General features: G+C 45.6%; 1 protein-coding gene across 3 annotated transcripts in view; it reads left to right on the forward strand.

Moving 5' to 3' along the window:
• LOC121539159 (AT-rich interactive domain-containing protein 1B) overlaps positions 1–13,680 on the forward strand; it is a 280,445-nt gene that overhangs the window by 167,589 nt on the left and 99,176 nt on the right. The window lies entirely within an intron of this gene.

Here is a 13,680-nt window from a genome sequence, read left to right on the forward strand (position 1 = left end):
TGTTGGAACATTGCTGCGGGGACTTGTTTCCATTCAGCCACAAGAGTATTAGTGAGATCGGGCACTGATGTTGGGCGGTTAGGCCTGGCTCGCAGTTAGCGTTCCAATTCATTCCAAAGATGTTCGATGGGGTTGAGGTCAGGGTTCTGTGCAGGCCAGTCAAGTTCTTCCACACCGATCTCGACCATTTCTGTATGGACCTCGCTTTGTGCACGGGAGCATTGTCATGCTGAAACAGGAAAGGGCCTTCCCCAGTCTGTCGGACTCTCAGATGGTGAAGCGTGATTCATCACTCCATAGAAGGCATTTCCACTGCTCCAGAATCCAATTGCAGCGAGCTTCACACTACTCCAGCCGACTCTTGGCATTGCGCATGGTGATCTTAGGCTTGTGTGCGGCTGCTCGGCCATGGAAACCCATTTCATGAAGCTCCGGACGAACAGTTATTGTGCTGACATTGCTTCCAGAGGCAGTTTGGAACTCGGTAAAGAGTGTTGCAACCAGGGCAGCTCTAGCAGGGCAGAAATTTGACGAACTGACTTGTTGGAAAGGTGGCATCCTATGATGGTGCCATGTTGAAAGTCACTGAGCTCTTCAGTAAGGCCATTCTACTGCCAATGTGTGTCTATGGAGATTGCATGGCTGTGTGCTCAATTTTATAAAATTTTCAGCAATGGGTGTAGCTGAAATAGCCGAATCTACTAATTTGAAGGGGTGTCCACATACTCTTGTATATATAAGTTATTTTCAAAGAGATGGCAAACAACAGCAAGCGCGCTGCAATAAAAAACACAGTTCCACTCACCAGATGATGATAATTTGAAACTTAACTTCTTGTTGAAAGTTATTGTTGAAAATGGAGAAGCTAACAAGTAAGCCAACATCAAATGCTAGCTAGCTAGGCTGTGGGAAAACCAATGCTCGCTATTGCGCAGTGGCCTGTTGGCCTTCAAGAAGGCAGAAGTTTGCATACGTTTTTGTAAAAACGGTCCCACTCATTAAGTCAAATTGTGATTGGTTGATTCCACTGTCACTCCAAAGTTTTGCCCTAATACAGTTGAGTGGGAGATGCCTTATCTAGCTTATGATGGCCTAGCCAATGGCTGACTTAGCTAGCTAGATTTATCTCTCCGGAGACAGCAAAGAAAAATCATGATTGGATATTTTTTTTCCATTGTTCCCCACTGTGATTGGGTTAGTAATAGAGTGGCTTTATTTCCCCTCAGCATGCATTTTTTCACTATTCTGAATGTCTAAAGAATCCATATGTTGTTCTGAAGTATGAACACAGAAGTACTTGACCTTGAACTCTTATTATGGTGGTGATTTGACAAAATTACTATCATGATCTTGAATGGGACTCGCATGTTTCTGGTCTCGGTCTTGACTCAGTCTCGGACCTCTTGTCCCCCTCCGGTCTTGGTCTTGACTCGGTCTCTCTTTAGGTGGTCTCGAACACAACACTGGCGCCGTATGGCTTTACTGTTCCCTCATAAAACACAGATAGACCAACACAGGTCAAGAGGAGGAAAGGAGAGGAGAGGATGAAAGGCTGTAGACCTGGTCAACGGAATGTATTTTATATTATGCTCATGCCTGTTGTATCTCCTACCACTGTTGACCATTGGATTGTGTCTGTTCTTCTAACAAAGAAAGCACCTCCAATCGATCCATCTATAGAGCATAGAACTGAGCATCATCCACTGTGATGAGACAGGCTTGTCTGAATATGTCTTAGAAGGCCAGACACACACACACACACACTGGGATGCCTGGTGAGCTGGGCCTGCTAATCAATAAGTGATGGAGCGTAAGTGGGAGGGTTATGTGTGGGGACAGGGCTCAGTGTATGGCAGGCCTATAGGTTATGACAGAAAGAGGCAGAGCCAGGTGTGGCAGGACAGGCCTGCCGGATGACTGGAGACGTCACCCAGGGATGGCAGGAAGAGACGGAGGAGTGATGAGAGAGGACCAGGCACAGAGGAGAGAAAGGGAGAGAAGGAAGGCTGGTGGTCAGGCAGGCTTTCTCTCTCCCTATCCTCTGTATCCTCTCTCTCTCTCTCTCTCTCTCTCTCTCTCTCTCTCTCTCTCTCTCTCTCTCTCTCTCTCTCTCTCTCTCTCTCTCTCTCTCTCTCTCTCTCTCTCTCTCTCTCTCTCTCTCTCTCTCTCTGCCCCCCCCTCTCTCTCTCTATCTCTGTCCTCTCTCTCTCTGTCCTCTCTTTCTCTCTCTCTCTCTCCTCTCTCTCTCCTCTCTTTCTATCTCTCTCTCTCTCTCTCTCTCTCTCTCTCTCTCTCTCTCTCTCTCTCTCTCTCCCTTTCTCTCTGTCTCAGTGCTGTGGTGGATGTGATGTGATGTGCTGATGAAGTGGGGTGTAATCTGTGTAGAGTGGCAGAGGGAGGACTAGTGAGCTAGTGAGCTCTCATTTCCATTGATGATGAAAGCAGAATACATTAGCAGAATACACTATGACCATCATCTTACACACTGGGGCCTATAGCTTGCCACAGACAGACAGTTGTCAATAATTGTGATTGACTCAAGGACTTATTTGAATATTGTATTTACCCTTTGTAGCAAATCAACCATCTGATTATGACATATCAGTGACCTGCTCAAAGAAAATATTGAAGGATGGAAGAGAGGAGGGAATGGAAGATGCAGTGTGAAGTTTAATTAATTATTCTCTCTCTCTCTCTCTCTCTCTCTCTCTCTCTCTCTCTCTCTCTCTCTCTCTCTCTCTCTCTCTCTCTCTCTCTCTCTCTCTCTCTCTCTCTCTCTACACGTCATTGCTCTAGTGCTCCTCTCTTCTCCTCTTTTCTCCTCTCCCCTCTTCTCCTCTCCTCTCCTCAGTGGGCTGAAACACTGTGAGAGACACAGCTCTGCAGCTCTCTACTCTGCTCTGCTCTCCTCTCCCAGGAACCAGGGCTTGAATCCCAGTCCATCACCAGCCCTGGATCTTACACACTCACTCTCAGCTGAAAGTCCTTAAAAAGTGCTCTGGTTAAGTGCATGAAGCTAAACCACACATTCTTTTCAAAAACCTCAGCAACCAATTTGACTGAGATTCAGCATTAGCCTTTGTAGTGTTGTATTTTTATCTTTGTGTGTGACTCCAGCTTTTGGAGGGGAGGTTGATTACATGTTGGACTGTGGTCACACTAGTGACAAGAAGATGTTTTAGCCCTGTTTGTCCCACACTTTAACACACAGATTAACACTCACTGGGTTTAACTCATGGTCTGCGTGAGAGTGTTAATCTGAGTGTTAGTGAGAGTGGCCAAGTCTTTAAAGCTGTAGTTGATGAGGCAGCTGTACAGGCCAAACGAGCCAAACCCAGTTTGTGGGTGACTCTGAGAAATTCAGAAATTCAGATTCAAACCAGGAAAGGAAAACAAGGTATCAGTAAACATATCGGCCCCCACAAATGAACAAGAGCTGTGTAGGCCTAGTATATTCTAACAGTAACATTTGAATGCCTTCCTTGAGCTACTGTGTTGTCTTGATATTTTCCTATTCCAGTCAAACTGGCATTCACTCAAGCCTAGTAGATCACCTGTCTGGGACAAGATGGTGGCAAAACACAGACTTCTCAAGGTGACGGTTTCCTTTTTGACATATTCTCAGTCTGTGTTGGCTGAATGACCTGCTCATGTCACTCAGGCATGTACTGTATTTTTGATAGGGTATAAATATACAGTACTACATCTCAGTCTAGATGACTGCTCAACCGTCCTCACAATGAACAAGTGTTGTTCAAGGTGGTAGCTCCTAACTGCTCTCTTTCGCTCTCTTCTCTGTCAGTTCTACCCTACCTCTCTCTCTCAACCCCCCTCTCTCACTCTTCTCCCTCACTCTCCCTTTCTTTCTCTCTGAGCCGCTGTCCTCCCTTCAGCTGTCAGCTCACCTCTGTGCTACAAGGTATTACTCCCCCTCCTAATGTAGCCGTGGCGCTGGTGTGAGTGTGTGTGTGTGTGTGTGATTGTGTGTGTGTGTGGGGGGAGCGTCTCCAATGTCTGGTCCTTTCATGTGGCACAGAGCTAGCTGCACGGCTCATGTTTGCCAATGAGGCTGCTACGCTGGAGCTAAGCTACGTTAAGCTTGAACGCCGCTCCGTGCTTCGCACCGCGATGCCGAGCCTGTTACAGCAGGCCTGGGAGAGAGAGAGAGAGAGAGAGAGAGAGAGAGAGAGAGAGAGAGAGAGAGAGAGAGAGAGAGAGAGAGAGAGAGAGAGAGAGAGGGAGAGAGGGAGAGGGAGAGGAGAGAGAGAGAGAAACTGAGAGACAGAGAGAGAAACTGAGAGAGAGAGAGAGAGAGAGAGAGAGAGAGAGAGAGAGAGAGAGAGAGAGAAGGCCTCTAACCCGTCACTCACACACCACATCACACACTTCACACATACATACTCAGGGGATACAGTGAGGATATAGCTATGTGTCATAAGCTTTTATGGATTGTATGTGACTAGGTTTGTAAACGCACTAGCTATTGTAGGCTATTTTTCATTTAGCCATTTTTAGGTTATTTACTTATCTTTTTCCAATTATTTCATTGAATCATTTCTATTGTTATGGCAAGGTGATGTGGACTTTGTTCTTGTGTGAGGCTGGTGCCTTACTGACATTCTCTCCTCCTTTAAGGACTCCCTCCATTCCTCCCTCTCCCTCCTTCCCTCTATCCCCCCTCCCTCCCCCAGTATTCAGACATTGAGGCTCAGGGCTCCTTTCCCCTCTCTGTCCCTCTGTCTCTCCCTCCATCCACTGCTCGTCACCCTCTGTAGCCCATCCTCTCTCCCCTCCTCCCCCTCTGTCTCTCCCTCCCCTCCTTCCTCCTCCCTCTCTCCCTCTCTATGTATCTCTGTGTCTCTCCCTCTCTATGTATCTCTGTGTCTCTCCCTCTCTATGTATCTCTGTGTCTCTCCCTCTCTATGTATCCCTGTGTCTCTCCCTCTCTGTGTATCTCTATGTATCTCTGTGTCTCTCCCTCTCTATGTGTCTCTGTGTCTCTCCCTCTCTATGTATCTCTATGTATCTCTGTGTCTCTCCCTCTCTATGTATCCCTGTGTCTCTCCCTCTCTGTGTATCTCTATGTATCTCTGTGTCTCTCCCTCTCTATGTGTCTCTGTGTCTCTCCCTCTCTATGTATCTCTATGTATCTCTGTGTCTCTCCCTCTCTATGTATCTCTGTGTCTCTCCCTCTCTATGTATCTCTGTGTCTCTCCCTCTCTATGTATCTCTGTGTCTCTCCCTCTCTATGTATCTCTGTGTCTCTCCCTCTCTATGTATCTCTGTGTCTCTCCCTCTCTATGTATCCCTGTGTCTCTCCCTCTCTATGTATCTCTGTGTATCTCTGTGTCTCTCCCTCTCTATGTATCTCTGTGTCTCTCCCTCTCTATGTATCTCTGTGTCTCTCCCTCTCTATGTATCTCTGTGTCTCTCCCTCTCTATGTATCTCTGTGTCTCTCCCTCTCTATGTATCCCTGTGTCTCTCCCTCTCTATGTATCTCTATGTATCTCTGTGTCTCTCCCTCTCTATGTATCTCTGTGTCTCTCCCTCTCTATGTATCTCTGTGTCTCCCTCTCTATGTATCTCTGTGTATCTCTATGTATCTCTATGTATCTATATGTATCTATATGTATCCCTGTGTCTCTCCCTCTCTATGTATCTCTGTCTCTCCCTCTCTATGTATCCCTGTGTCTTTCCCTCTCTATGTATCTCTGTGTATCTCTGTGTATCTCTATGTATCTCTATGTATCTCTATGTATCTCTATGTATCTCTGTGTCTCTCCCTCTCTATGTATCTCTGTGTATCTCTGTGTATCTCTATGTATCTCTATGTATCTCTATGTATCCCTGTGTCTTTCCCTCTCTATGTATCTCTGTGTATCTCTGTGTATCTCTATGTATCTCTATGTATCTCTATGTATCTCTATGTATCTCTGTGTCTCTCCCTCTCTGTTTTTGAGCCTTTATTGTTCCCCCTTCTTTATTTATTAGCATCCTGCGTGTTTTCCGTGGCGCCCGCTGAATATGCAATGAAAGCTGTGGGGTCATTGGTCCCCGCTCATTTTCATAATCTGGAATATTGAGAGAAGGAGGAAGGTTGGAAGGCTGGCGGGGAGGACTGAAGGAGGACTGAAGGAGGACTGAAGATTTTCCTCTATTCTTTATTTTGAGTTATTTTCCTCTCTTCTCTTCTATTATTTTTTCTCCTGTATTTTCTTCCGCTTCTCTTGTCTTTTCTTCCTACCTTTACTCTCCCCTTCTCTTCTACTGCTCCTGAGGGAGGGGATGAGAATGAAAGAGAAGTGGCTTCCCCTTATTCTGTCTTAAATCATTCATCTGTTTATTCTCCCAATGTCTTTCTGTCTCAGTGTCTTTCTGTCTCAGTGTCTTTCTGTCTCAGTGTCTTTCTGTCTCAGTGTCTTTGCATTGTCAATGGAAATACACCTTTTGAATTGTAAAATACACAAATAGTACAGCAATTCACACACACACACTTGAAGAGGAGATTAGTTTAAAGACAGTGTAAAAATTGTGTATTTTTATTTGAAAGTAACATGAACATAAAGGGACTGCCACTATATAATGTAGCACTTTATTTTATATTTTTTATTGAATACAGCGCTGTTGGGTAGGGCTTGCAAGTTAAGCATTTCACTGTACTTGTGCATGTGACAAATGAAACTTGAAACTACAACTAGGCTATAGTATTTGGCTATAAACCTCCTTTAGAACTTACTGTCCAGCCCCTGTTGTCACAGTTATTATTAGCAGAATCAGCTTGAAATGCCTCGGCAGGCTAATTTATTCATGTATTCACTAACTTCTGTTTCATTAGTGTCTTTGTTTACTACATTAGTTGGAGGTATCTGGATAAAGATCAGGAAACACTTACTCTGTGTTTGGACCCTCCAGGCCTCCGTAGCTCCCCTCAGTGGTCTAAACTCTCCAGCCAGAGATGTTGACTCGAGGGCCCCATCTCCTCTGCACCTCCTCTGCTCCTCTGTCCATCTATCCCCACACCAGACCAGGCCAGAGCAGAGCAGAGCAGATCAGTTCTTGGCGCCTCCAGGCTAAAATACAACACACAGCTCTAGGGGTCAATAGAAGTGACCTCTATGGATGTGGACAGATTGTTGATATGAAGCCTCTGTGAGGTTTGCTATTGCCTGGTGTTGATGTGTTGGCGCTTAGATGATTGGGGTCTGGAGGCCTGATGGTCAAGGAGAGGTGAAGCGGGCAGACATGGGAATTCAGAACGGCAATGATTCTTTGTTTTAGTGTTTTGTTTTAGTTTATTACACCTGTGTTGTTGTGTGATCTGTATCTTATGTTGTATGCATAATAATGTTGTTTTGTTTTAATTCTCCTCTTCTTCCTCTTCCTGCTTATTGAGCTTGAAGTGTGTCCACAATGATATTTCACCATAACACATAAACGCTTTTGACATGTAATGGCAATATTCTATGAACAAATCCTTTTCTCTCTCCTCTCTCTCCTTCTAATCTTTCTCTCTCTCCTTCCCTTTGGTGTCGCCTGAGAGCAGGTGTCTACCCTCTCTCTCTCTCGCTCTCTCTCCCATGTTACCCTCTCACACTCTAGCCCCCTTTCCCCATGTCTCTCTCCTCCTCTCTCCTCTTTCTCCCATCCCTCCTTTCATCTCTCTCTCTCTCTCTCTCTCTCTCTCTCTCTCTCTCTCTCTCTCTCTCTCTCTCTCTCTCTCTCTCTCTCTCTCTCTCTCTCTCTCTCTCTCTCTCTCTCTCCCTGACTCCCTCTCTCTCTCGGGCGCTTTGGGGATTTGACTCTAACCGGCCCTGGCGCCCGTAATGAAACCAAATCTATTTAAAGCCAAAAGCGATGCAAGTTTTAATTTCCTATTCCAGACTTAACCTTTTTGGCTGCACAGCATTTCACATCCACTTAATAACTTTTACCCCTCCACCACCCACCACCCTCCCTCCCTCCCTCCCTCCCTCCCTCCCCTCCTTGCCTTTGTTTCCCTCCTCCCCTTCCTCCCCCTCTGTGTCTTTCCTCTTTTAGTGGCCCCCTCATTTCTTGCAGAGGAGAGGAGAGGCGCAGGCTGCCTCTTCAAGGGCAATATCTGTCAAATGATTCCCCAGTGAAATTAAGATAGAAGCCATGAAAGAGAAAAGAGAAGGGGATCGGGAGGGAGGGGAGGGGAGGGGGAGAGGAGGAGGGGAGGGGGAGAGGAGGGGAGAGGAGGAGGGGAGGGAGGGGAGAGGAGAAGGGGGGCGGAGGGGGAGAGGAGGAGGGGGAGGAGAGAGAGAGGAGGGGGGGAGGGAGGGGGAGAGGAGAGGAGAGGAGGAGGGGAGGCGGAGGGGGAGAGGAGGAGGGGGGAGGAGAGAGAGAGGAGGGGAGGGGAGGGAGGGGAGAGGAGGAGGTGAGGGGGAGAGGAGGAGGGAGGGCGGAGAGGAGGGGAGAGGGGGGAGAGGAGCAGGAGAGGGGGGAGAGGAGGATGGGAGGGGGGAGGGGAGGGGAGGGGAGGGGAGGGGAGGGGAGGGGAGGGAGGGGGGAGGGGAGGGGAGGGGAGGAGAGGGGAGGGGAGGAGGGAGGGGAGGGGGAGGGGAAACAGCAGCCAGCGTTCCTTTTGTTCTAGTGCTCTCAATTCAATCTCATCTCACAAAACAAGTTAAAGATACATCTATTGGAGTCTTCATGCTTTTTACATCTCAAAATGATCCGCTGGAAATGAAAGATTTGTGTGAAATGTGAAAAAAAAATTTTTTGTCAGGAATATAATGAATATATAATGTTCACACACGGTTTTACTGTAGCCATTTGTTTGTTTTGTTTGGTGATGTAGCCTAGTTTGCATTTGAGATGCAGTTATCTGAAATGTGCGGGTATATATGGAGTCTCCAGAGATGAGGAATGTCTTCTATTACTTGCTATGGGGTGGTCTGGTATAGTGTGGTCATACAGTATAGGGGTTTAATAACCCTCTCTGTGATGAGGAGTCAGTCAAACCTGCCTCCCCTTCACTATCCCCCTCCTTGGGCTGTCAGTATGCACAGCTCCATCTGCTGGCTAGGACAGCTACTGCAGCCAGCAAACAATGGCAACCTAAACAACAACCAAACATTTCACTACTGTAACATTAATACAAATAAACTTTCTCAAACTTTGAAAAACATTTTATTTGGCTTTTTTCTATGGATTATATTGATCTATTTGATCAATCGTATTATATTTGTTGATACCGACAGCCCATCATAGCTTTAGTAATACTTAATGTGGAAAATTTAAATTTACAGCTGATCCCTAAATGTCCAGAATTAAATTACCTTTTTACAAGCTGTCATCGGTGTGTTTAAGTGTTGCAGCGAAGCTTCCTGGTGTAGATAATGAACAGCCTTTATTAGACTGTGATTAGAGTTACAGCAGCAGTATTAAAAGTGGCAGGAGGAGAGATGAGAAGTGCTATAATGTCTGAGACCTGGGTAAGTCCTGTAATATCTAATAGGAGGACAGCTACTCTGCTCCTCTTCATTAATAGACAGTTAGCAGCAGAGAAGATAATGTAATATGAAGATAATGTCAAATGAACGTGGATGAAATAAGCTCTCTTGTTCCTGTAAGGCGAACATTCTCAACATCAGTGCCGGAATGACATTGCCAAGTTTCTCCAAGTGGTGTCCAGCGCTGGCTTTCTCATGCTTGGTTGCCAAGTCCATCTTCAAATTCCTATGTGTGATACATTCAGTCATACAACAGAGCCACAGAAAGAGAGAGAGAGGGAGAGAGGCAGAGAGACAGAGAGCATGTCTTCTACATTGTGCTGCTATATGCATCTTAACACTATCCCCCCGAGGTGCATTGATATATACCACCACGGCCCTGTGACACTACTCTACTAACACACTCCCATTAAGACCAGCTTTTTATAGTCTGGCTCCTCAGCCACACACATACACACACACACACTAGAGTGAGAGGGAGAGAGAAGGTCTGGGACTGGAGGAATCACGTGTGTGCTTTAACAAACGCTGCTCTCTCTCGGCAGTTTGAACAGATCTGTGTGTCTGACACTGTTTCATCTCTTCTGTTATTAAATCAGCCTTTCATGGTTGTCACCCTCTCCTTTGACATCCTTTACATCAGCCATACTGGCCTCTGATTGGCTTAGCCACTGTAGGATTTCACAGAGAGTTAGTTGTTTTCTCTGTTGGGTGTTGTTAGATGAGAACGGGCCAGTGGTGCGGTCATCGGTGACAGTTGCTCAGAAACACCAGTTTGAATATGGAAACTAGATGGTGGAATATTATCTATGTAAGGCTGGTTACCTACTGTATATATTACAATACATCCTCTAGTCTTTTCGTTTTATATGGAATGTTCTGCCATGGTTCTGGACAAGTTTTCACTTTTCTCATATCCTAAACCTAGCGCCTTGGCACCTAGGCCTAGCTTCCTCAGCGTTGTGTAAGTGGTAGCCCCAGTTTCTGTTCTAGAAAGTTTATATTGTCCTGCCTGCTGTCCTGACATTGTTTTCTTTCAGTCTCTCAGCTTTCAACGCTGGCTGTCACATCATGTTTATCATCAATCATCCTAAATACTGACAAGTTGAAGAGAGAAAAACATGCTGGATACATTTTTTTATAAGACAATTTTTTTTATAAGACAAATATAGAATTCAAAATATCAAAACGGCATACACACCACATACGCACGCACACTCACACACATGCAAACTCGCACACGCACGCACACACACACACACACACACACACACACACACACACACACACACAGACACACACACACACACACACACACACACACACACAGACAGACAGACATAGATGTATGCCTCTGTGCTACAATAGGGAGCTTCAGTCAGTCAGTGAGGTCTGCTGGGGATGAATGCTGCTGCGTAATAGTAATTGTAAAAACAGGAGGAAGAGGGGAGGGAGGGTGGCTCCTGCATGTCGATAGAGGGATGGAGCAATGGAGGAATAGGCCCCTCCTTCCTCACCCAGAAGCATCTGGCTGTGGGCTCTGTGACTTTGTGTCAGCAGTTTGTCTTGTGCATAGTTAATGAAGGAGAGGCATACGGTGGGCAGGAGGCCGCTTGGCATAGGCCCTCAGAGCCTTCTCTCTCTCCCGCGCTCCCCATTTCCCTCTCCTCTTTCCCCTCCTCTCCTCCTCTTCTACTTACGTCAACAGAATCCCCACAAATGAGATATTTCCTCAGGAGGAAATGCTGGGGAGCAAAGTCTCTCTCTGTCTGTCTGTCTCTCTGTCTGTCTGTCTGTCTCTCAAATGCAGTGGAAGACTTTGGGGTGTTTTCCTTCTATATTTTCTCTGTCACTCTTTGTCACTCTCTCACTCTCTGTCACTCTCTGTCACTCTCTCTTTTTCTCAATTTGAGGTTTAGGCTAGGGGTAACCCGTGGTGAATTGTTCTAATGAAAGAAACAGAGGGGAGAGAGGGAGCAGGGAAGAGAGAAAGGAGGGGAGAGTGCATCCTTGAAAAGAAACAGCAAGTAATTGGGAGAAAAACAAGAAAGAATAGTTGGAAATGAAAACAAAACATCTCCAATTATGGGGAACTTTAGTTTCCTGGTCCTGGATAGTCAGTCACACTGTCTGTTGTGAAGGGATGATGAATTACCCTCGCTTTTTCCTTTGTCGCTAAACTCCTGCAGTTTCTACATTGTCTTCCTCTCAATTCTCTGCCTGCATATGTATCTGTCTGTCTGTGCCTGTGTATGGCACAACATGTGTGCGTGTGTGTGTGTGTGCGTGTGTGTGTGCATGTGTATAACACATCAAGCTTAATGTAGACAGCAGCTCCCTCTCTGGGCTCTGGACAATGAGCCAATAGATATTTGAAGCCAGTCAGCCAGGCCCAGTTAGCCGTATTTATGATGATATGCAGGCAGGTCACAACGCGATATCTCTCACCAATCCACCAATCGTGTATCGATCGGCTCGGTCTGCGGCCAGGCAGCGCTGATGGATGACCGAGGAAGCCACTCTGACAGCAGGCATGTCCAATCACACCAGACAGGGATGCGTTTGCATCGCACCAATCCAATCAGCTGCAGCAGCCCTCATTTTTATCAATGTCAGTTTGACAGTGATGCATAACGCAGAGAGAGGGTTGTCAACCAGGGAATGAGGGGATCTCTGAGGCAGAGGAAAGAAGGAACAGAGGGGGTGGTAAACAAGTGGGAAAATCTGTTTTCCTCCCTGGTCTAGCCATGTGAACGCTATCTCCAGCCTACTGTCTCTCTCTCTCTCTCTCTCTCTCTCTCTCTCTCTCTCTCTCTCTCTCTCTCTCTCTCTCTCTCTCTCTCTCTCTCTCTCTCTCTCTCTCTCTCTCTCTCTCTCTCTCTCTCCTCTGTCTGTCTGTGTCTGTGTAGCGTCTCATCTTCAAATAAACTATTTTATTTTTTGTTTTTACTCATACTTTTGTGTGTTTCTTTATTTGACCTTCCTGCCTCCTTGCCGTGGTAAACGTTAATAGATTGCCTCTTTTCTCTGGAGGTTAAATCGGAACAAATCAAAACTCTCATCCTTCCGTGTTTTTTTGCTTCCTTTTCTTTCTTTTCATTATTTCTCTCTCTTTTCCCTCCTCCTCCATCAAGTTGAAGCGAACGCAGCGTCATTGTGCCTTTCATCTCAGAAAGGCGAGTGAGTGCGGCCCAAAACCACAGAAGGTAATGTTGTGTAGCTTTGAACTGCAGTGAGCTGAGGAAATACCAAGGCCTGGGATGAAAAGCAGAGCACAAAGGAAGAGTGATGCAGGAGGCTCTGATGTTCCTCTTTTACACTACAGTATGTATAGTGCCTTTAGAAAGTATTCATACCCCTTGATTTATTCCACATTTTGTTGTGTTACAGCCTGAATTCAAAATGGATTAAAAAATAATCATAATTACACATAAAATCCATAATGACAAAGTGAAAATATGTTTTTAATTTCATTAGCAAATGTATTGAAAATGAAATACAGAAATATCTCATTTACATAAGTATTCACACCCCCTGAGTCAATACATGTTAGAATCAAATTTGGCAATGATTACAGCTGTGAGTCTCTAAGAGCTTTGCACACCTGGATTGGACAATATTTGCACTTTATTCTTTTCAAAATTCTTCAAGCTTTGTCAAGTTGGTTGTTGATCATTGCTAGACAGCCATTTTCAAGTCATGCCATAGATTTTCAAGCCGATTTAAGTCAAAACTGTAATTAGGCCACTCAGGAACATTCAATGTCGTCTTGGTAAGCAACTCCAGTGTATATTTGGCTTTGTGTTTTAGGTTATTGTCCTGCTAAAAGGTGAATTTGTCTCCCAGTGTCTGTTGGAAAGCAGACTGAACCAGGTTTTCCTCTAGGATTTTGCCATTGCTTAGCTTTATTCCGTTTCTTTTTATAAAAAAAAACTCCCTAGTCCTTGCCAATGACAAGCATACCCATAACATGATGCAGCCACCACCATGCTTGAAAATATGAAGAGTGGTACATGTGTAGTCCCATGTAGCTCAATTGGTAGAGCATTGCACTTGCAACGCCAGGGTTGTGGGTTCGATTCCCATGGGGGACCAGTATGAAAAAAAAAAACATGTATGCACTCTCGAACTGTAAGTCACTCTGGATAAGAGCGTCTGCTAAAATGTAAATGTGTTTTGTTGGATTTTCCCCAAACATAACGT

This window comes from Coregonus clupeaformis, chromosome 25, assembly GCF_020615455.1.
Source record: "Coregonus clupeaformis isolate EN_2021a chromosome 25, ASM2061545v1, whole genome shotgun sequence".
Lineage (NCBI taxonomy): Eukaryota > Metazoa > Chordata > Actinopteri > Salmoniformes > Salmonidae > Coregonus > Coregonus clupeaformis.